This window comes from Nipponia nippon, unplaced genomic scaffold (genome assembly GCF_047370975.1).
Source record: "Nipponia nippon isolate SJK-2023a ecotype South Korea unplaced genomic scaffold, ASM4737097v1 scaffold_22, whole genome shotgun sequence".
NCBI classification, from domain to species: domain Eukaryota; kingdom Metazoa; phylum Chordata; class Aves; order Pelecaniformes; family Threskiornithidae; genus Nipponia; species Nipponia nippon.
In genome coordinates, this window is record NW_028262339.1 from 910938 (window position 1) to 935528 (window position 24591).

At 39.8% G+C, this 24591-nt stretch overlaps 1 pseudogene; it reads right to left on the minus strand.

The window, feature by feature from the left end:
• Positions 1-10629: 10629 nt before the first annotated feature.
• Positions 10630-24591, minus strand: part of LOC104022056 (integrin alpha-1-like) — a 59548-nt pseudogene continuing 45586 nt past the window's right edge.

Sequence of the window (24591 nt, forward strand, 5' to 3'; positions counted from 1 at the left end):
CCCCTGTCACTCCAGAAATACAGATGGGTTCTGCCTCTTTATAGCTTGATGGCATGAGGGTACACTGTGCACCGGTGTCTACTAAAGCCTTATACTCCTGTGGGTCTGATGTGCCAGGCCATCGAATCCACACAGTCCAATACACCCGGTTGTCCCTTTCCTCCACATGGCTGGAGGCAGGGCCCCTCTAGTCCTGGTCATAGCATTCGTTACCCACTTCTTGTAAATGTGAGTCAAAAATCCCTTTATTAAGATCAGAAGCAAAATCAGCCCTTCTGCTCACTGGAAACTGGAGCAGCAATTTTCCTGGGAGAACCCCCTTTTGTGATTGGTTTTCCTTGAGACTCATGTACCCGTGCCTCTAGGGTCGAGGTAGATTTTCCATCCCACTTCCTCATGTCCTCTCCGTGGTCACGCAGATAAAACCACAGGGTGGCCCATGGTGTGTATCCACTATATCTTATCTCTTGTGCAGAGGGATGCTTACTCCTAATGGCTGAGATACTGGTCCGTGCAGGTGAGGAGTAGGACATATCCTCTTCGAGTTGCTGGACCTTCTGGGACAGTTTCTCCACAGCCGAGACGCTGGCCCGTAGGGAGGAAGAGAGACTTTCCTCATATTGTCGGAGTTGGCCAGCCAATTCATCCACTGTCTGTTCCCTCTTCATCTTTCCAGGTCAGTATTGCCAATGAGTTTGCGTGCGATGATGGCGCGCTCCGTACAAACTTCCGCCACATGGGTTGTGTGCATTGGACTTCATCTGGATCTTTGGATAACTGCTCATTGTCCAGGTCATTATAAATCACCTCCAGCACAGCTAATTCCCCCAGGGACTGGATACCTCTCTCCATGGTGGTCCACTTGCCTGGGTGACATATATAACATCTTCCTTGAAGGGATACCTTTCCTTCACGCCTGACAGGAGTCGCCTCCAGAGGCTGAGGGCTTTTGCCCCTTTTCCAATTGCTTTGTCAATGCCCCCTTCCCTAGAAAGGGATCCCAGCTGCTTGGCTTCCCTACCCTCTAATTCCAGGCTACTGGCCCCATTATCCCAGCATCGGAGCAGCCAGGTGATGATGTGCTCGCCTGGACGATGACTGAAATCTTTTCACATATCTCACAGCTCACTCAGGGACAGGGATCGGGTGGTTACCATCTCATTTGTGGGTCCTGCCTCTTCCTCCTCCTGTTCTCTTGATGGCCCTGGTTCATCATCAGCCCTTACTAAACGAGTTGATTTTCTTGTGTATTTTTTTCTTGTGTATAGGGGTGACTGATACTGGCACGGGTTGTTTCTCTGGCGTAGCGACTGATACTGGCACGGGTTGGTTCTCTGGCGTAGCCACAGCGCCTGTCACGGGGGCTGGCGTAGCCACAGCGCCTGTCGCCAGGACTGGCGCAGCCGCAGTGCCTGTCGTTTTGTCCTTCAGATCCAGAGACCTTCTCTTCCCTTTGAGGGTTCTGAACAGTGTTGAATAGGGCTCGGTAGGCATGGGCCAGGCCCCAGCACGTTTTATTGATCTGTGTCTCTGTGGAGTTGCCAGGGTGACAGCATACTTTTTCCAAATACTTTACTAGTTTTTCAGGATTCTGCACTTGTTCAGGGGTGAAGTTCCAAAACATTGGAGGGGCCCACTGTCCTAGGTACTTGCCCATGCTCTCCCACACACCCTGCCACCCATAACTATCCAGCCTTGGAGGAGATCTCTGGATGATATTCTTAAGCTGCTTATTAACCTTCTTAGACAAAACTGAAACAATATTCCCAAGAAATTCCAATAGATATATCTTAACTACCCAAGGATGTTCAAGATACTGAAAAGTTGTTGCAATGAAGGAGGAAACATCATAGAAGAAAACAACAAAGGTGCCATTCTGTATTTCCTCCATAAAAAACCTCTCAGAGGAAGAGGTGTAATTGCTAATTCCATGAGGTGGTACCCGAAGTACAGTAATGGCTTCACTACAGAACCCAAATACCAGATAACACTCAAGGTCAGTGTTTTAATAACAAATCTCCCAGGCAAAACATCACTAATCACTGCAGAGCACAGGGAACTGCAAAACCCAACACCAATCTTTAACACGTACTGCAAAAACAAGAGCATGGTGCAGATCAATTAGACTAATACCGAGAACAGATGAATCAATATTATGACCAGCAACTGTTAACAGATACAAATTCCTTAATACACTCTGGTTAATCTGTTATTATCTCAAACTCTTCAAGCCCCATGTTGGGTACCAAAAAGGACTGTCATGGTTTAACTCCAGCCAGCAACTAAGCACCACACAGCTGCTCGCTCATCCCCCCACCCCAGTGGGATGGGGGAGAGAATTGGAAGGGTGAAAGTCAGAAAACTCGTGGGTTGCGATAACAGTTTAATAATTGAAGTAAAATGAATTAGAATAGTAGTAATAATAATAATATAATACAATAATAATATACAAAGCAAGTGATACACTATACAATTGCTCACCACGCGCCGACCAATGCCCAGCACGTCCCCAAGCAGCGATCGCTGCCCCCTGGCCAACTCCCCCCAGTTTATATACTGGGCATGACATCATGTGGTATGGAATAGCCCTTTGGCCAGTCTGGGGCTGCTGTCCTGGCTGTGCCCCTGTGTCAGTGTGCTCCCCCTGTACCCTCCTGCCTCCCCCCCCATCTGACATTTTCCCATGGCCCTGCTCAAGTGATAATCACCAGTGGCAGTTGAGATGGATGCATCCGGCTCAGAGTGGATTCGAGGGAGACAGACAACAACACAACAGCCAAGGGCTAATTTATGGCCATGTGTCCACCTAACCACAGTGCTGGTCATTGTCCAACTCAAGCTAGATTTGGAAGAAACTAACATATGAAGTTAGTATGTAAATATGATTATGAGTCAGTCATCTAACCCCCATAAATAGTGAGCAGCCCAAGAGTCCTCTGAGCTCTCCTGCATGGCAGCGGGCTGCATGCCAGGATCTCCCCTTGAGTAGGGACGCCTCTCAAGGTTACTCCTCGAGGCTGAGAGAATCCTTATCACATCAGATACTTGGTAAGTGACTAATAGCATGCTAAACTTTGAAATCTTAGCTAGGTGATATAAAGGATTGGTTGTGCATATATAATCCTTTAGACATAAACCATTGACCAAGTCTGGGACTAGGATTGGATCCAGCCGCACCTAGACTCCTCTCTGAGAAGGAGTTTAGAAAGCAAGGGGGTCCTCTCTGAACCTCATTACTCAACGGGAGGGTCTCCCTGACAGTCTTGTCTGACCCTGTCCTCTATGCAGTTAATAATTGAGTGTATCTTGCCATGGAATCTTGTTAAACCACTGTCGCATTTATCATCAAACTTTGTTATCAATAAACATATTGCTCTTACAAGTGCACTCTCACTCCATCTGCGACAGCCCCCTCCCAGCTTCTTGTGCACCTGGCAGAGCATGGGAAACTAACAAGTCCTTGACTAGTGTAAGCACTGCTTAGCAACAACTAAAACATCAGCGTGTCATCAACATTATTCTCATCCTAAATCCAAAACACAGCACTATAGCAGCTACTAAGAAGAAAATTAACTCTATCCCAGCTGAAACCAGGACAACCTTTAGCAAGTTTGCTGATGATACTAACCTGGGAGGTGCTGTTGAATTTCTTGAGGGAGAACAGGCCTTGCAGAGGGATCTGGATAGACTGGAGCACTGGGCAATCATCAGTGGCATGAAATTTACCAAGACCAAATACCTGGGATGGAGTAATGCTGGACACAAGTATAAATTGGGAGAGGAGTGGCTGGAGAGCAGCCCTGCAGAAAGGGATCTGGGGGTCCTGGTTGACAGCAGGCTCAACATGAGCCAGCAAGTGTGCCCTGGCAGCCAAGAGGGCAAACCGCATCCTGGGGTGCATCAAACACATATAACTAGCTAGTCAAAAGAGGCGATTATCCCGCTGCATTTAGCGTTGGTGCAGCCTCACCTTGAGTACTGCGTGCAGTTCTGGGCCCCACAATTTCACAGAATCATAGAATCATAGAATCATTAAGGTTGGAAAGGACCTCTGAGATCATCGAGTCCAACCGTTAACATAACTGCCAGGTCCACCTCTAAACCATGTCCCTAAGCACCACATCCACACATTTTTTGAATACTTCCAGGGACTGTGATTGCACACTTCCCTGGGCAGTCTGTTCCAATGCTTAACCACTCTGTCCATGAAGAAATTTTTCCTAATATCTAATCTAAATCTCCCCTGGCACAACCTGAGCCGATTTCCTCTTATCCTATCCCTTGTTACTTGGGAGAAGAGACTGACCCCCACCTCACTACAACCTCCTTTCAGGTAGGATCAGGCCCACTACAGGAAATCCTGCCTTCTCAGACTCCCCCAAACTTATCTGATCTCATCCTCAGCTATTTTCTGCTTTTCATTTCATTGGTACCCTCTCCTGATTCGGTTTATCATAGAATTGTTAAGGTTGGAAAAGACCCTTAAGATCATCAAGTCCAACCGTTAACCTAGCACTGCCAAGTCCACCACTAAACCATGTCCTCAAGCACCACATCTACCCTTCTTTTAAATACCTCCAGGGATGGAGACTCAACCACTTCCCTGGGCAGCCTGTTCCAGTGCCTGACTACCCTTTCAGTGAAGAAGTATTTCCTAATATCCAACCTAAACTTCCCCTGGCACAGCTTGAGGCCGTTTCCTCTTGTCCTATCACTCGTTACTAGGGAGAAGAGACCGATCTCCTTTCAGGTAGTTGTAGAGAGCAATAAGGTCTCCCCTCAGCCTCCTCTTCTCCAGACTAAACAACCCCAGTTCCCTCAGCTGCTCCTCATAAGACTTGTGCTCTAGACCCTTCACCAACTTCGTTGCCCTTCTCTGGACACGCTCCAGCACCTCAATGTCCTTCTTGTAGTGAGGGGCCCAAAACTGAACACAGTACTCGTGCGGCCTCACCAGGGCCGAGTACAGGGGCACTATCACCTCCCTGGTCCTGCTGGCCACACTATTCCTGATACAAGCCAGGATGCCATTGGCCCTCTTGGCCACCTGAGCACACTGCTGGCTCATGTTCAGGCGGCTGTCAACCAACACCCCCAGGTCCTTTTCCGTCGAGCAGCTCTCCAGCCGCTCCTCCCCAAGCCTGTAGTGTTGCATGGGGTTGTTGTGACCCAAGTGCAGGACCCAGCACTTAGCCTTGTTGAATCTCATACAGTTGGCCTCGGCCCATCAATCCAGCCTGTCCAGGTCCCTCTGTAGGGCCTTCCTACCCTCCAGCAGATCGACACTCCCGCCCAACTTGGTGTCATCTGCAAACTTACTGAGGGTGCACTCGATCCCCTCATCCAGATCATCGATAAAGATATTAAACAGGACCAGCCCCAACACTGAGCCCTGGGAAACACCACTTGTGACTGGCCGCCAGCTGGATTTGACTCCATTCACCACCACTCTCTGGGCTCGGCTGTCCAGCCGGTTTTTAACCCAGCGCAGAGTGCCCTTATCCAAGCCATGAGCAGCCAGCTTCTCCAGGAGAATGCTGTGGGAGACAGTGTCAAAGGCCTTACTAAAGTCCAGGTAGACAACATCCACAGCCTTCCCCTCATCCACTAAGCGGGTCACCTTGTCATAGAATGATATCAGGTTAGTCAAGCAAGACCTCCCTTTCATAAACCCATGCTGGCTGGGCCTGATCCCCGATTGTCCCGCATGTGCCGCGTGATGGCACTCAAGATGATCTGCTCCATGACCTTCCCCGGCACCGAGGTCAGGCTGACAGGCCTGTAGTTCCCCGGATCCTCCTTCCGGCCCTTCTTGTAGATGGGCGTCACATTTTCTAACCTCCAGTCAGCTGGGACCTCCCCGGTTGACCAGGACTGCTGATAAATGATGGAAAGTGGCTTGGTGAGCTCCTCCGCCAGCTCCCTCAGTATCCTCGGGTGGATCCCATCCGGCCCCATAGTCTTGTGGGCATCTAGGTTTAATTTAAGAAGTAGGTACTTGAATGTGTCCAGAGGAGGGCAACAAAGCTGGTGAAAGGGCTGGAAGGCATGTCCTGTGAGGAGCAGCTAAGGACTTTGGGTTTATCTATTTTGGAGAAAAGGAGGCTGAGGGGCGACCTCATTGCTCTCTACAGCTTCCTGAAGAGGGGAATTGGAGAGGGAGGTGCTGATCTCTTCTCCCTGGTATCCTGTGATGGGATGCATGGGAAGCTGTTTCAGGGGAGGTTCAGATTTGACATTAGGAAGCATTTCTTTACCAAGAGGGTGGTCAAACAATGGAACAGGCTTCCTAGAGAGGTGGTTGATGCCCCCTGCCTATCAGTGTTTAAGAGGCATTTGGACAATGCTCTTAATAACATGCTTTAATTTTTGGTCAGCTCTGAAGAGTTCAGACAGTTGGACTAGATGATCATTGTAGGTCCCTTCCAACTGAACTATTCTATTCCAATTACATGGTTTGTAATATTTTTTAAAAGTTAACTGTGATATAAAAGGTGTAATCTTTCTCTTCTAGGAAGTTTTGATACAAATGTTTATTAGGCTATTAAGGAAGAAGATGTGAATCATTTACAATTATGTAAGACAACGGACTATTTGGGTCACAGGAGTAAGTTGTATGGAAAAATTACTAGATAGGAAGAATGGTTAAATGAGTGAATGTGTCTTCAACTTTTACATATATAATGTCATGAAAATTAATCTGTGTCAGGAAGTCATATGGTCCTTTGAAAAACTTTCAAATGTGGCTATAGTCACAGAATCCATACAATTAATCATAATGTATTTCTGAAAGCTTGACCACATTCAAGCTTTCCTTGATGTTATGCTGTGCAACACTTATTTCTACAATAGCTTTCTATTGACAGGCAGATGGATTTGATTTTAAGTACTGAGATTCCTTTATATTAATCTTATATCACTGAAAAGCAAAAAAACTACACAGGAGGATCGCTAGACTCTTAAATTTATTTTTTTTTAAATCATTAAAACACATGGAATAATTTTACAGGAAAAAGAAAATGCTGTGCAGAATGATGTGATTTCTCTTTTGTAAAAAGGATGGAAATTCCCTCTTATTCCTGTTAAGTGGTATAATTAAGAACGGTACATTCTGATTCTCTTGCTCTGCTTTTATTTTTTTTATAGGATCATCATTTATACAATAGTTAATCCAAGAAATTAAAACAATTAGGCTATGTGGAATTCACTAGATTAGAGTGTCCCTAACACTAGCCTCTCTGTGCCAAGTGAGAAGATGAAAACCCTTGGCTGCATTTTGTGCTGGCTTTGGCTGGGATAGAGTTAATTTTCCTCATAGAAGCTAGTATGGGGCTATGTTTTGGATTTGTGATGAAAACAGTGTTGATAATGCAGAGATGTTTTTGTTATTGCTGAGCAGTGCTTACACAGAGTCAAGGCCTTTTCTGCTTCTCACACCACCCCACCAGCGAGGAGGCTGGGGGTGCACAAGAAGCTGGGAGTGGATACAGCCAGGACAGCTGACCCCCAACTGACCAAAGGGCTATTCCACACATGTTATGCTCAGCCTATAAATCTGGGGAAAGAAGAAGGAAGGGGGGGGACATTTGGAATGATGGCTTTTTGTCTTCCCAAGTAACCATTACACATGATGGAGCCCTGCTTTCTTGGGGATGGCTGCACACCTGCCTGCCAATGGGAAGCAGTGAATGAATTCCTTGCTTTGCTTTGCTTGTGCGCGCAGCTTTTGCTTTACCTATTAAACTGTCTTTATCTCAACCCACGAGTTTTCTCCCTTTTACTCTTCCGATTCTCTCCCCCATCCCATTGTGGGGGGAGTGAGAGAGCATCTGTGTGGTGCTTAGTTGCCAGCTGGGGTTAAACCATGTCAATTTGAAGGTGGATTCCCCTGACTCAAGCTCTGCAAAAGAGGGACATCATGCTTTAAATGACTCAGCACAGAAGATATACTAAATGGCTCAGATAAGGGGTCAAGACAGATGGGTTGTGTCTGCAGCAAGGGCTCAAAATGCAGACCCAGAGTGACCACCACACAAGGACAAGAACATAAGCAGCAGCCCAAGGAAATTGCTCTAATGTAGATGCTGTTTTCCAAGTCTTCTAAAATTATATAGGGGATCAACAACCTCTAGAACAGCCTCAAATTGAAGCAGGAGTGATGGTTTAAAGCTCTTGCTCTTTTCCAGACAAGTTCTACACTATAGCTTGTCCATTCCCTCTAACATTAGCTACTTCAGTGCTGAAGTTAAGAACTGAGCTGAGCCAGACTCCCTCCATCACTTAAGCTCTTGTTATATACCCAATTTATTTATTCCTTTTTTACAGGCTTTTATTTGAATGAAAAAATGTTTATCTTGCAAGTTATTAGAACTGTATTACAACCCTAACATGTCTTTTTATAGGAACAAAACAGATTACATGCTGTTCTGATATTTTTTGTGCCTGCCGAATTTCAATGAGATATTCCTGATGTTTGCAATATTGCTTTCAGTAGGCCTTTCTGTTGTATATAGTGAAAAGCAGTAAAATACTGCTCTTGCAGTGCTGTGTGGAAAGGCTCTATGGCTAAAAATAGTGATTTTACTAATTTAATCCATGTAAGAAATCTCAAACATACTTTGCATTGATAAAATACTTATGTATTTGTGTGTAGCCTTTATCTAGGGAAATAGACTGTTCTATTGACTTATATTTTTTCAGTTAGGCTGATGCTTTAAAATAAGACATGAAATGTCATCAGAAAAGCAAAAAGCTCTGGTTAACAGATTATCATAACAAAAAAGTGAAACAAAATTAAAAGAGAAAAATGATGCGTGGCTTGTACAACTTAGAGTGATTAATTTTATGAAGCCAGGAAAAATGACCTCATGGTTAACAAACTGGCTGAATAATAATAAATATTTCTTCTGCTACTACAGACTTTCTATGTGTACATAGGTGAGTCATAATACCTTCATAATTCTGTTCCTTTACAAAACCGTAATAGGATAATAGCACTGCTATGCCTTTACAGAGATACTATAAGGATAAAACGTTTATAATTCTGAGGCATTCAGATGCTATGGTGACAAATGCCATTTAAATCTTTCAAATTGGCAAAATTATACATTTTCTCAAAATAAAACCTGCATCTCATATGGGACTGAAAACACCTCTGCGAATATTAATTTATCTTCATTGTTCAACAAATGGATTTTTGCCTGCCTTCGAGGAATATTTAACTCACACAATGAATGAAGCAAGGATCCTATCCACAACTCCTCTATGTCATTTTTTTTTTTTTTTTTGCTTCCATTCAAGTTTTCCTTCTGTGCTCAGAACCAGGGCAACTCATCTTGTACCCCTTTGGATCAGGTGCACTTTCAGGTGTGCAGATAAGCACAGCAAGCAAGTCCACTGACTCAGTGGTTCTCCCAGGCTCGCAAAGCACAGCCACCCACAGTGTTCCCATGGAGGGCTTTGCCCTCTCCTCTGAGTCATGCTACTATCTTCAGCATACTTTTGTTATGACATAACCACCTTTCCCACAGACACAAGGAGAAATTGCAAACACCTTCAAACTTAATCCTACTTGCTGTATTCACATAATTCTCAGCTTTTCCCAATAACTACTCTCTCTAATTTAGGAACTAAATAGAAGAGACTTAAGAGTGACAGCATCTTTCAAACAATAAAGCACCTTCTGGCACATTTCCAGAGTTGCACTTGCCAACATGTTCAACCCAATCCATGGTCTCTTCTTAAAGAAAAAAAAAAAGTCTTTATAAAATATGTTACTGTTTTTTAAGCTATTTCTATAGTCAGTGGAGCCTATCTGCTAAGTTAAAACCTTTTGAAAAACTGCAATGATTTTTTTCATTTCAGTGAAATTTGTACCAAGAAGAGGAACAAATTATCCTGGCTTCCTTGTCAAGGCAAAGGCATTTCCGCAAATGAGTACATCTGTCGTGGTTTAACGCCAGCCAGCAACTAAGCACCACACAGCCGCTCGCTCACTCCCCCCCGGTGGGATGGGGGAGAGAATCGGAAGAGTAAAAGTGAGAAAACTCAGGGGTTGAGATAAAAACAGTTTAATAGGTAAAGCAAAAACCATGCACGCAAGCAAAGCAAAGCAAGGAATTCATTCACTACTTCCCATGGGCAGGCAGGTGTTCAGCCATCCTCAGGAAAGCAGGGCTCCATCACGCATAACGGTTACTTGGGAAGACAAACGCCATCACGCCCAATGTCCCCCCCTTCCTCCTTCTTCCCCCAGCTTATATACTGAGCATGATGTCATATGGTATGGAATAGCCCTTTGGCCAGTCTGGGTCAGCTGTCCTAGCTATGCTCCCTCCCAGCTTCTTATGCACCTGGCAGAGCACAAGAAGCTGAAAAGTCCTTGACTAGTGTAAACTCTGCTCAGCAAGAACCAAAACATCAGTGCGTTATCAACATTATTCTCATCCTAAATCCAAAACACAGCGCTCTACCAGCTACTAAGAAGAAAACTAACTCTATCCCAGATGAAACCAGGACAACATCTTATAGAACTGCTCCTCAGCACTTTTCTGATCTATTGGCAATCAATACCGAGTCGTCTCATGCTGAGGCAACATTGCACTTTGCCTGCAGGCCTCCATTTTCTTCTGTTAATTTTGTGTGGCTGCAAGTAACGTAGGAAGCTCTTGAGGACAACGCACAGCCCAAGAGCCCTGGGAATTGATCCGCGTGGAAGGAAAACAAGTGCATGAAAGAAAGAAACAAAATGAATATTCTAAGTTTAAAGAAATCTTTTGCTATCTACATTTCAGTGTATCCTCATATAAACTTTTAATCTTTGACACAAAACAAACATAATTTAAGTGCTTATTTAGTGTGCAAATTCTTCATCACTTCTTAAACTCATAAATAACAAAGATGAGGTATGGCTTATAATACTAGAAGAAGCTTGCCAGTGCTAAGTTTCCTATCTGTGCTCTTTTGTTAATTATAATTTTGTACACTTTAAAGTCATTGGATTAAATAGCTACAGAATAAATTTACAGTGACAGTTTATGAAGCACACTCATGGCTACTCCAAGATATACAGCAAGAGTCAAACTTTCAGAGTACCTCTAAACATTTTCTGCATAAATATGGACATTTCAATTTGCAGATACAATTGTGCCCCTGCTTATTTGAGTACAGTGTGCAATCAGATGGGCTTGAATGTTTTGTGCATACATTTTTAGGCCTGCCAAAAATCTGTTTCAAGTTCAAACAGTTACATGACTTAATGGATCAATCCTTTATGGTCCTCTTGACCATAAAAACCTTTCTTGGAGTATTAAGGGTTCAGCTGGACACACTAAAATGAGCAGAAAAATAAGTCCAAGGTATTTCAGTAATTTTCACCCAAAATTCTGCAGGTGTTTCTATATTCTGAACTGTCATTATGGTATTCGATACATTCTCAAAGTCTGCAAGTTCTACTTCATGAACTGACAGTCTGCTTTCACAGAAGTGACATAAAGAGGAAATTTTGAAAATGATGCTTTTTCCTTTTGAAAATTGTAAGGTGATAAAAAAGACTGGGATTGCTACGTACAAGCTGACTTGTTGCATAATTTGAAATGAAAAATGATTCCACATACATAGGTATATAAAAATATGATTATGCATTTTCCATATTAAAAAACATTAGAATCTTTGAACTCAGTTACTCTCCAAAAACAAGTAACACTTGGAAGTATGTCCTTGAATATCACAAAATGCCATAAGGCTGTTTATTCTTCCTTTGCATCATTCACCTACATGCTTGACTTGCTTCTTGTTGTTCTGCTTCTTTTTTAATGCATCAGAGTTTGGAAAACATTCTGACCACTGCATGTATATCTAAGTTTATAATTTTACAGTAACATTTTTGAGGCAGACCTGAGCAAAATTTTCTGCGTAGGCTTTTTTCTTCATTTCTCCATTTTCTTCTTTAGTGGTCTCTTGAAAAATCCAGCCTGCAGAAGAGGAAAAAAAAGTGACTAAGCATACAACCCATATTGGTAGCATTCATATGCTGGTTCTTACTACTATTTTAATGCTTTCAGTACAGTAAAGAGTCATTTAATATTTTATCAGTGAAGTACAACATTGTTTTTCCTGGAACGGAAAAACTAAAGAGACATGTCATGAAAGCAGACAAAAGGAGTACAGTTAATATATAGTGAGCGATTGCTGAATCATTGTTATGCTCACATAATGTCAAAGGCTAAAACACTTAATAATAGTTAGTACTCAGTTGAATAAATAATACTTTATTTTATACTTGTCAAATTTTTCAATTTTGAAATTATAAACTGTAACCTTCTAACACAAGTATAAGCTGAATATTTAGCTTGGAGAAGAGCGCCCACTTGTGGCAATACTTACACCACAGGCCTAGCATCTCGCACTGAGAAAATCTGGTTATCAAAGGCCACAGCCAAAGCTAATAAACAAAAAAACCCTTAACGGTACTAAAATCTCTTTTTATTTTTCTTTTCATAGCATACTGACAGTACAGGTTTCAATTGGTTAGCATTGCATGATACACTTGAGAAAAATGTAGTGTTATTAGTTATTTTGTCATTTCTACAAGATTTCACTCTACTTATTAGATACTATTAGTGTCTGTGAGGTTCTAGTTATGAGAAGGACATGGCAGAGAAGTTAAGCATATTTGTTTATTTTCATGAAGACAAGAATGTGCAGCTTACCTTCCACAAGGCAAATATATGCAGTGCAAGAATCAAGAGTCCAGCGAAGATACTCAGGAGGATAACCCATAAGGGGACTGTACCCGGTGGGAGTTCTTTGGAAATCTTAATCATGGTCTGCAAAGTGTTCAGAATGTAAGCAATAAATAACTTGTCCCTCTAAAACATCAACAGAGTAGCACAATTTTTACCAGTATGCACTGATTTTCCAGGGTACCACTTCATTCTAAGTACAGGAGAGAACTGAGAAAATCTCTAATGTGAAACCTTGTATTTACATAATATTTTGCACTTTGTACGTGCATTCATTTCATGAGGATTGGCCCTGCTATGAGTCAGTAATCATTGTTAAAGGAATCAGTACCAAAACCATGAGTAGTTGAAGTGTATGTTAGGGAGTTTCTTTAGTATATTCTTCATCACTCAATGCCTGCCTCTCTGAAAGGTGGCAGTGATTACACTTAATTGATTTAGAAGCTTGTTAAAAGGCTGTGTTGATGCTAATTTAATTTTAAACCAGGTTTATCTGGTGTAAACTAAACTAAACTAAGAAATATTCACATTTAAATGAAAGTGACCATATATGAGTTTGAATTATTTTAACTTATTAAAGAGACAACTTTATAGTTCAAAAAAACCATTAGAGCACTGAACACTAAGCATTCAACTTGAAATTATGTCTTTTAAAAAAGTTAATTCTGAAATTCTTTGGTTTGTAAAGGCAGCTCTCATTAACTGCAAGCCTCTCAGTTGTGTTTTCCCTCCTGGATTTAATTTCAACCTATCACTTAAAAGAAATGCCTGGATACAGTAACAGCTAATAGTTGACCTGTGATGTTTGTATTTTGGACAAGATCTAATTCACACTGAATGTTAATTTGCTCTAAATTTTTGGGGTATTAACAGTAATAACACATAATACGACTTGTGCTTAAAAATGTACATTGTAGTAAATAAGCCCCTGCATGTACAAGTAATCACAAAAAAACAATGCATTAGCCACCATAAACCTCTTGGAATAAAAAGTATGAAAGGCTAAATAACAAATCTAAGAAAATTTCTTTCTACATTTCTCTTTATATCTGATACCACTGCTACAACATTATATACAAGTTCTTATTAATAGCCTATGAATAAACAACTCTGGATTTTTAATAGGAGCTCATTAGTACAATGTTGTTTCAGATGTAGCATGTAAGAAAATGACAGGGAACTTCTGAAAAATAAACGATCCTGTTTCAAATATGAATTATTATAATATAATATATTATTATAGTATAATTATATTATTGTATTATAATTATATATAATTGTATAACCATATCATTATATTATAATTATAATAATCTATTATACTATGATATTATTATATATAAAAATATGAAATTAATGAAGTGGAAAGAAATAATAAATAAAGAAATAATAAAGAAAATACAATGTACAAAGTAGGATCACTTCTAAATGACTCAGGACATTTTTTAAAATACTATCGATTCATTAAAAGAAGAATTTTAATTATGCTTTTAATTTAAATAGATGCAGGAAGCATTTATACTGCAACAGGCACAAATACTTTAGATAGTACTTCTCACCCAGGTATATTGGTGGGTAACAGGATTTCAGTATCATCAGCTGGCTAATTCTGACATTTTCTATTGTAATATGAAATCACTTACTTGTAATGTACTTATCCTACTCTGAATACAACTGCTAACAATCAGTTCACTAGTAATGAATGATAACGAATGATTCAGTAGCAGAATAAATCCTATGAAGAGTAAATCCATGAATTATCATGTTCTTATTACCTCCAGTTTTTGATGGTCATTTCTTAAAATCAATGATGAGTTTTCACTCCTAAGTAATGCTTTCACAACAAGCGTTAAGCTGTGAATATTCGCCTGGAAGAAAAGAGAAATGCCTATGGTTTATAATTAGGTATTTTGAAGCAGAAAGCTTCGTAGAAACGAGAAGGGTGAAAACAAAACTTAATGCCAAAGTTTTGGGAGAGATGCTGAAAAACGTGAGTCAGTGAAGCTGCTCATGTGCGTCACCTTCAGCACACACATCACTGTTTGCAAGACAGCAATACAGCTTTGAAAGAGTAGAAAGCAGAAATTTCAAAGAAATACTAATCCATCCTGGAATACTACTTTGACCACAGGGACAAATTCGGGCTTTCTAAAATTCTGCTGTATCTCCCCCTCCTGTCCCATTATTTTCCAGAGACAAACAAAGACACAAAACAGGAACTCAGTATTAAAAATTCATCAACTGAAGAAAATAGACAACAGCCTGGTGTTTGTCGTAACCATCAGACAATACTGAGGTGTGCTCTGAGGTGCACCCTCTCTCCTTTGCTATTTTTGATCAAAAAACCCTTTCTAGACCTGAGAAATCTTTCAAGATTAAAGCTTATTTTAAAATTATATACTTCTATGTATCCCCTCCTTACATCTGCTGAATTAGAATTTGTGGATGCATAAGTGACTATTAAAAAAAGGATCATCAATAGAGAATAAGGGGTGTTGCTTTTTTTTAATGTGTTTTGAAATTACTGCTAAGTTCTAAGTACCTACTTTAAGGATAATAAAATGCATGTAAGTTAGTTTTGAGGAAATTTAAAAATAGCAAGAGAAATTGTTTCAAATACTAGAGGACTATGGAAACTTAAGAAAATTAAAGATATAATTTCAACAGACATTACAAACAGTGGCTTAAGTTTCTCAAACCCAAGAGTATTCCGAATGCAAATGGAATTTACTTACTTTTATGATGGTAGGTTTCCATACTCTTAATGAAACATTCACTTGAGATATGTCAGATGGGACCAGGGCACAATTAATAGATGCACAGCTGTATGTATCACAGTCCTGTTTAAAAGTCACCAGAATGAGTTAATAGTAAGAGATTTTTCACATTAAAATAAAAACATGTAAACTGGTATGTATCCATATCATAGATTTGCTGTGACATCAACACTAAATTGATATTAATTACTGGGGCTTTTTACATAAAAATTACACTGCAGTATATAAAATGAGTTGAGATATTCATGCTGTGGTAGAATAGTCCCAGTTTTTGCAGGCTTGCTTAGCCTTGAGGCTAAGTTACTGTAGGTACACAGCAAAAGGCATCAGCAGAGCTCCTAAAGGAGGCACAGCCTGTAACAGCAAGAAGCGTTTTTCTGCCAACACAGCTATGGCTTCTCTGCAGTGTTTCTTAACCCTTTCAAATTGTGGGACACCTGAATCTTTCAAGCGGGGCAGGGTGTGTGAAAATTTATGTGTGTCTACTTCCCAGTATCATTTGCTAGCTGGGAGGGCAGCAGAAGTATGTTCAACACTTTGGAAACATTTGCTTAGCCTGGACCTTTATCACCTCTGTGAAGGACATATGATAAGCAAAATACTCTTCTCATGGCTCTGTTTCATTCACACCAGAAACTCAACTTGTACCTCTATGCTGAGGAGGTAGTATGATGGTTTACCCCGGCATGCCAACATAACTATGTCAGCAACATTATACTTCGCAACTCTTCTGTCTAAATGCGAGAGGCTAATCCTTTCCAAATGGAGTAATCAATTATATTTCTACCAACTGCATGGAAAATCTGCTAGATCAGAATGGTAGCATTTGAAAGTATTTTCAACTGCATGTCTAAAAAAGTTGCAAGGGACATGAGAAGCTTTAAAAATATTATTTATTAGTTACACTGGGAATATAGAAGGTGAAGATTTACTCAGCTGTGTGCTACTGTTATTTATACATTTACTAAAAAAACCAAAACAACAAATTCAGTTCCACATACAGTTTTGTAGCCAAATAAAAATTTAAAAATATAGCTAGTCTACATAAAGATGCCTTTTCAGGCTATTAAGACAAAGTGAGTTTCCATAGGATACAGTTTGAAAGAAGCTTTTAAATATTTATTGCAGAAACACTCAGCTCAAAGATCTGGGATGAATAAATATACTATATGTAGGCTTACCATAATTGTATCCTTTGTAGGTTCTTTTATTTTTGGCAACACAAATGGTTTCCCAGTGCTGATCTTTAAGGGATCTACAGGGTAATTAGTTTGGCAGACGGCATTCTGTTAGCAAAATACAAATATTATTCTTATTGTCTGAATATCCAACCTATTACCAAGAAAAGCTCTGGAAACAAGCCAACATTAATAATATTTACTAACTGCACTAAGCCACTAAATGCAATAAAACTGCATATTGGGAAAGTGCAGAAGAAGAAATTCAGATGGTGTAGGTATTGAAGTATCATTATTCAAACAACAAATTAGCTTTTTATGAGATAGATAATTTAACCTAAACTCTATCCTGCTATTTAAACATCTGTAGAATCAAACAAGAGCTTCCTGCAAGATGACCACTACATGAACCAGGAAGAGTTGGCTATTAAGAGAGCTAAATAGCTTTTGCATGGGAATCCACAGAGCTTCTGCCTCAGCAAGCAGACAGGAAGGTTAAGTGCCTGTTAATTCAGGAACTTCTGTTGTAGTGCCCGGGGAGGGGGAGGGGGTGCTGGAGCACTGGTAGCCCTCCATGGCTCCTTCAAAGGCAGCTGGCAAATCCTTTGGTGTCTTCGGTGCAGGGGGAATTTTTTTTTTTTGTCTAGGTCATTCACTTTCAGATTACTAGTGTGAAGAGGATTGCAAATCCCCTGCAGCGCACTTTGGCACGCTACTATCACTGTTTAGCTAATGATAGATGAGTTATACCTACAGAAAAATGCAGTCTTGTGACCTTATGTGCAAACATGGGTCAAATGTGATGATTGCCTAGGAACGAAAATAATGGGGGAAGGAATTTAAGAACAGACATAATTTCTTTGCAGTCTAAACATGAAATATTTTGTTGTATGTTTTTTATTTTTAATTTTTTGTTTTAAAGTGAACCTTGAACTTTCATTTAGACTGTTTCTTTTGTTTTTCAGTGGTGCAACACCTCAAAACTAAGTGAAATATTTGGAGAGGTGCGCATACGTGTCTCTCTCTGAGGGAAAGATTAAAAAAAAAAAAAAAAAAAAAGGAGATTCAGGTCACCACTTAGTGATATTTGGGTTGTTCAGCCATCCAGTTATTGATATAGCTCTAGTTTTAATATCTACAGATCTGGAATCTGGGACTTGCTGGAATTGTGATCTCCTCCAGCTGCTCTGGAGGAGTAAAATGGAAAAACTAAGCGTCCTCAAATGAAGGCTGCAGTGAAGAGCATTTGAAAGACATGACCTACCACTCCCTTCAAGATGTCTCAGTGCCCCAGACAAGCAAGAAGCCAGAGGATTGTTAGTGCCAGAGAGCAGGAATTCAGGAAGACTAATTTCAGTAACAGAAAGAGGAGGACTGAACAGGAGACTGAGCTCTAGATTTACATAGCAGAACTAGAGCATTTGCAAAACTAAGAAAGGAACTCCTGTCCCTCATATCTCAGTCTGGACCCCTCATCACTTGGCAATATATCAAATTAACCTTGTTATGGTCCAATTATTGTTCAACACCATGTTAAATTTGCTTGTTTCCTTTTAAGAAAATTTATATCTCGGTCTTCTTATGCACATCTTTACATATTCTTAAAACACCAGCATCCTGTCTTTTAGACTAAAAGCAAGATCTACCTTGAAGCAAGGCATAATCCCAAATGTTTGCACTTTGCAGTTCCTTACACCAAAAAAAGTTTCAAATTTAAAATAATAATAAAAATACAAATTCCTAGCTTACTTGGGAATGTGACAATGCAGTAAGGTAGAGAAGAGTATTCTTGGCTGCTGTTACATTGGGAAATAAGATCTGCAGTGTGAGGTTTGGCATTGGAAAGTATTCACCATTTTCAATCTGTAAGAAAAAAAATGTTTTGATTAGTACTTTCCTTATTTTATTGTGGGTTTTTTCCCCTTTTCTATGTTTTTTCTTTTTTTTTGTGGTGTTTTGGTTTTTTTTGTTTCCACAGTCAGTTACGCAAGAAGTGATGTGATGAACGTTTCCCCCCCGAGAACAGCCTGTTGTGAATTAGCAGACACATTCTCCTGTGGTCTTTGGTAATGGAATGTTTTATTGAAGGAAATTAAATGAACAGGATGAAAGGGGCCATTTTGACATAAATTCCTTCTTGTTATCTTGTTTACTGCATCCTCTTACCATCCAGGACTTCTATCTAAGGTCATTTCATTGCAATTTTTAATAAAGCTCCCAAAATGCTTTAACATGGGAGAGGAGCCAATGCCGAGTACAGTGGCTCCTGCTGGTTCCTCCTCAGGTGTGCTGAGGCAACAGCCCTCCTGCTCACCTGCTCCTCTCCCCTCTTTTCCCTGAGAAGATCACAGGACATATCCGTAAGCTGCTGCTCCTTCTGAACAGGCCTGCTGTGGCCGAGGATAGAGAAAACGCATCAGTGGAATTGGTGGCAGGGGAATTGGCGATCCTGTCTCAGAAATGGACAAGCTTAATAAGTACTCAAGATCCTGTTTAACTTTTTTCTTCTGACTACTCATTTGTGATAAGCTGCTTGCAGAGATGAGTTACGCTCACGAGATCATAAATGGTATGCTCTGCAGTCCACCAGCTTTTATATTCAGAAAGCAAAGATTTTGAAATGAGATTAATAATGTCTTAAACATCCACAAAAAGCCTCGGGATTACTGCATTTTAACTCTTAGAATAAAAAAAAGTAGCTGAGTAAAACACTGTGGGCTAACAAATAGAAAAAAAACCTTTGCCATTGCTGTTTAGTGAGAGTGAGACTTTTCCCATGCCAATTTTTAATAGACAGAAAGTTGATTCAGAGACTTTTTTCCTTGTATGTGGGACCCTTGTTCAGCTTTGGATTTGACACTGGGAAACAAGGATGTTCTCAAGATAGATAACTAAATTCAGTCCTACTGCAACTTGAGGCTGGGCTTCTAGTCCATTAAATATCTTTTCCAAGTAATTTTAGTTTGCAGTATTCATTCCATTAGGAAGACAACGTTCTTAGAGTATGGCATTTGCCTTTTTCGAAGTTGACCAGATTTTGGAAATATTTGTTCTAAACTGCAATGAACATAGGTCAAGTTCTCCTTTACCAGGGCACACTCTCTTTCCTGTGCTGAGGGCGGCAGCTCTAAAACCCACCAGAACTACTCTGCAGGAGATGGACCACTCTGAGAACCTCTGACTCACCTTATTCCAAAGCAAGCAAGGGAAAAAAAAAAAAAAAAAAAGTGTTAAACACAAAATTCTCATGTAGAAGGTTTAACATATTGCATAGCTGCTACTTAAACAATAGGCTATCAATCACATTAAGTGAGTAAAACCACATAAAAAAAAAGTATATAAAAAAAAAAGAAGAGATGAAGCCAGTACCTATATCATGCAGTTTTAATTGTTTCTTACCCTATAATGCAGAGTAACTTCATCCCCAATCTGCTCTGTTGTGTTAATAGTGATAGGGACAGTATCATTTGCTGCAATTATAACATCGTGCTCTTTTTGAGAACACTGCGGGTTAAAAAAAAAACAACAAAACACAATAAGCACAAAAACTTCATAAAAGCTCTAGCAGTTAATAATATGTCTTTTCATTATTTCATTAATCCTCCAGGACTAGTCTTGCAATGTGTACTGCTACTTCCACTAAAGTACAACTCGTCCATTTTCTGAGTAGTGCTCACGTTTTATTATGTACATTTCAAATGCTTTGTTCAGATAAAAGTACAAAATGAGCAAATATTGTTCCCAAAAATAATACATCAGGGCCTGATTGTGCTGTTCTTATTCTAGCTGTGTAGTTCCTTGTCCTAAGTATTACCATGTGAAACAGGAAGTGTCCTATAAAAGAGATAAAGTAAAAAGAGAACAAAACCAGCATGTTCTAAATTCAAACTTGTTCCCTATGGGACAAAGGCTGGATTTGAGCCATGAAATGAATCCAAAATGAATTTGACTTAATTATTTACACCTGCACACCATGCAATGTACTTTACTGATAATATTTATAATGGTTTTCAGGGGTGGAATTTAACTGAATTCTAGCTATTTCTGAAAATAAAGTATACTACAAGACCTGCATTAAAGTTTGTCTGAACTGATAAAAACAAACCCCTGAGAATCTAAAATTAAGGCTAATTTTTGAAGCTGGAAATCAAACCCTACACCATGCAATATTATAGTGATACAAACTCATGGCCATCAGGAAGCTGGAAGTGTTTACTTTCTTATGTACTTGAAATGCCTTTGAATGAATAGAGCAAAACACAAGAATCAACAAAAGCTGCTGTTGTACTTGCAAACTGCAGATCAAATATAAATAGATAAAAAAGGAGCTACAGCAAGACAGGGACAGTGACTGCTCCATTATCTCATATAACTGCTCTTTTCGATGCAGCCTGTGCTTCCTATTCATGAGACTAGAAGCTGTCATTTGTAGATACTAACTGAGCACAGCTCAACAGCAAAACAATACTATATTCTCTTTGAACACCTGCTGTTTACTATGCTAGCAAAAAGAAGTACAGAGAAGCATCAATACCTTACAAATATTAATCCTACTTCATATTTTACTGGAATTGTAATGTGTCCTCTGTTGTCACTCAAGGTCTCAGGTGGTTCTTCACTGTCACTAAAATAAAACAACATATGCCACTCAGATCAGGCTGTGATATTCATCCGCACATGCAACAGGACTACTAGGTGGGAAAGGACCTGAAGAAAGCGAAATGCCTACAGCTCTGGGTATGAAAACACACTACCCATTTCCAATTAATTACTATCTCCTAAAAATAAATTCAAAAGACTATTTCCAGTAACTAAAAAGGTAAATCCTGCACCAGTCCCATCTCAGAGATGCATCTTTGTTAAAATTACAGACTGCAGTTGACTGAATGAAAATGGACCAAATAAGGGCCACTACTCTCACACCATCCCTGTATTATGCAGGGACAGTGAACACTGAGTGTGTTCCTTTTACCCATCCAGCTCTATCACAGAAAACTTCTGCAGTGCTCTTGCTCTTTGAGGGCCAGACCTTTTTGTTTAGCATAAACTATGATTCATGCTAAAGTATGAGGCAATTTTGTAAGAGAATAAACCTTTTCTGAAGGCAAAACTGCTGGGAATTATGACTCATTTATGATTCTCAGACTCTAGAGATAAACAGCTATTTAGTCCACTCAGTCCACTGCTGGACTGAGTACATCCATAAAGTTGCCAGCTCTACAGATTGTTTAACCACTTCCGAGTTTAGAAAAGTCTTCCTTGTTTTACTACGAAACACAAAGCTGAGAGCTTTCTAAGAAAAAAACCACAAGCTAAACAAGCAATGATTGCAACTAACCTTGTTGCATATACATGAATAGTAGCATTTTCCAGGAGATACGATGCATTGAATTGGAATGATATTTTGAAGGAAATATGTTTGGAGAAATACATTGCACATTTTAAAAGAAAAAACAAAAAGGAAATAAAAGCACACTAATAAGGCTTGACCTAATGAAAAATTAGTAACATTTTGCTACTTTTATCTATGGAATCCTTATTCACATTTTAACCCTTTTCTATGAAGGAATCCACTTTTTTGAATTTGCCCCAACCAAGAAGGAAATCTAACAGTTATCACTTATTAAACAGAAGCCTCCAATTTTCAGAACTAAGAAGCCTCAGTAAAACTTATTATATAGTATATTAGAAATACATAGCTAAATAGTTCTTAATACAAACCAACTGGTCTTGCAAGCAATTTATCAAAACCATTTTTTTTCTCCAATGAGAACTGTCAAAGCCTGGCAACTACAGTGAAGATGAGCTGCCTAGATAAGGCTGCTGGAATCTCACTTAATATATAGTAAAACACCTAAAATACCAAACAGAAATGTTTACAATGTAAATAAATGACTACTAGGTCTCACAAAAATTCCGTACTCATTAGAGCTAGGACAAATCTATCACAATTTGGCACTACACAAGATTTGGGAACACTGTCCCAAACATGTCCCTCTTCATATCCTGACACTTAAGGGTAATTTTATATGAAGCAAAAGTTTTACTATTTGTTACTGTACAGGATTTTTGAGCCAAGACTTTTATTTTTTCCTTTATGTGTACAAATCTTTATTACAAAGTGACCCAGAGAAAATTGTCTTAGATATTTCTTCATATTAAAAAAAAAAAGAAAAGCCAGGAAGAGGCTTTAAAAAGGAATGTATTAGGGATGCTTATCAGTGATTAAGAGATGAATTAATTTCTGAATGCAAAAGAGAGTATGAAATTTCTAAATTTAGGGATCTATAGCTACAGACAAACCGACAATTAAAGCATGAAAAGAAAATGAGAGAACTCCAGTAAAGCTGGGAATGGAACATTTGTGGGCACTGGCATTGGGTAGTCTGCTCATTTGGCTTCAAGAAAGTAATAGCTGATTTACTTCCTACAAGTCCAAGACATAAGCTGGAATGTGTATATGGGAGGCAATATAAGAGGACATCTCTCCTGATCCTCCCCCTCTGTTATGCATCTGCAACGCAGACCTGATATGATAGGGGAACAGACAAGAAACTGCCAGGAAAGGCAGTTTGTCTTATTTGCATACAATTTGATATTTCCCAATTCAATATCAGAACTATTTCAGTGAGGCTTAGATGCATATTTTCTAAGGCTAAGTTTAGCTAAAGCTCCCTCTCTATTCCAGCAGGAGATGCAGACTTATCACTAGAGCTATTCAAGCTGGAGCTCAATTTTTAAGTGGACTGCTTGCTGGAAAGGCCTCTCACTCCCCACTGAGCAGAGGTGAAGTCTTGATGTCTGGCATTGGCAGATCCAGATTAGCATTTCCAGATACCAGCCTATTCTTTTTTCAACTGATTAAATTTTATATACAAAATAAAGTTGTAGGCTCCAACCTGTGGAAAGCCATGGTATCTAATGTATTATCAGTATATCCTAACCAATATCCTATACTTCTGAAGACAGACCCTTCTGGCCAGGCATGCCACTTGCCTTCTGTCAGTGTCAATGATGGCAATACGCACCTCCTCACATACCACATCTGACTGCCCAGGTACTGAAAACCTGATGTTTTCCTGTCTGGCTCAGTGCAGTTCATATCAAGGATAGCTTGGGAAACATGCATGGACAGGTTTTGGGGTGAATACAAGACAAAAGAAATTCAGAGGTTATAGGGACTGCCCTGGCCTTAGAACAACATGGAGCAACAACTTGCATGCAGGGGAACTTTTTACCTCTTCTGCAGGTTTTAGAAATGGATATCCCACTTTACAGGTGATGTTGTGATTAGATTCACAACTATCTTTATATCTTAAAGGAAAAAGAAAGTGAAATCATGACCACGTGCAAACTCTTTAAATTTTGACTAAGCATCAAGGGCTTATAAAACATATATACCATTGTCACTTTTCATCATCAAAACATCACAAGAGTCAAAGCCTTAATTTAACTGGAACAAAAATAGGAAGCCACAACTTCTGCAAAACAATTTCCACCTATCGACATTTACATCAACTAGTTGCCATTAATCCCTTCCAGTGAAAGTGTTTGGAACATTAGCAATTATATACAAACTGGACATCATGCAAATTAGCCATGGGGTCTAGCAGATCAACATATGTATAAGTACACAGTTTTTATATGCAATTTTGTAAATGTGTTCCTAACTTAGCAATAAAAGTGACATTCAAACTCCATACATTATGGCCACAGGGTCGGCAACAGTGCTATGGATCCTTGACTTCTCTTAATGTGCAACATCAGGACTTTTGATTGAAAACAAACTTCTCAAATGTTTCCCACCTGAACTGAGGTGAATTCATAGCATATCTACTGAGGCAGGCAGAAGAACAGCTATTTTGGAAATGCTGTCTGAGGTAGGGATGAGGC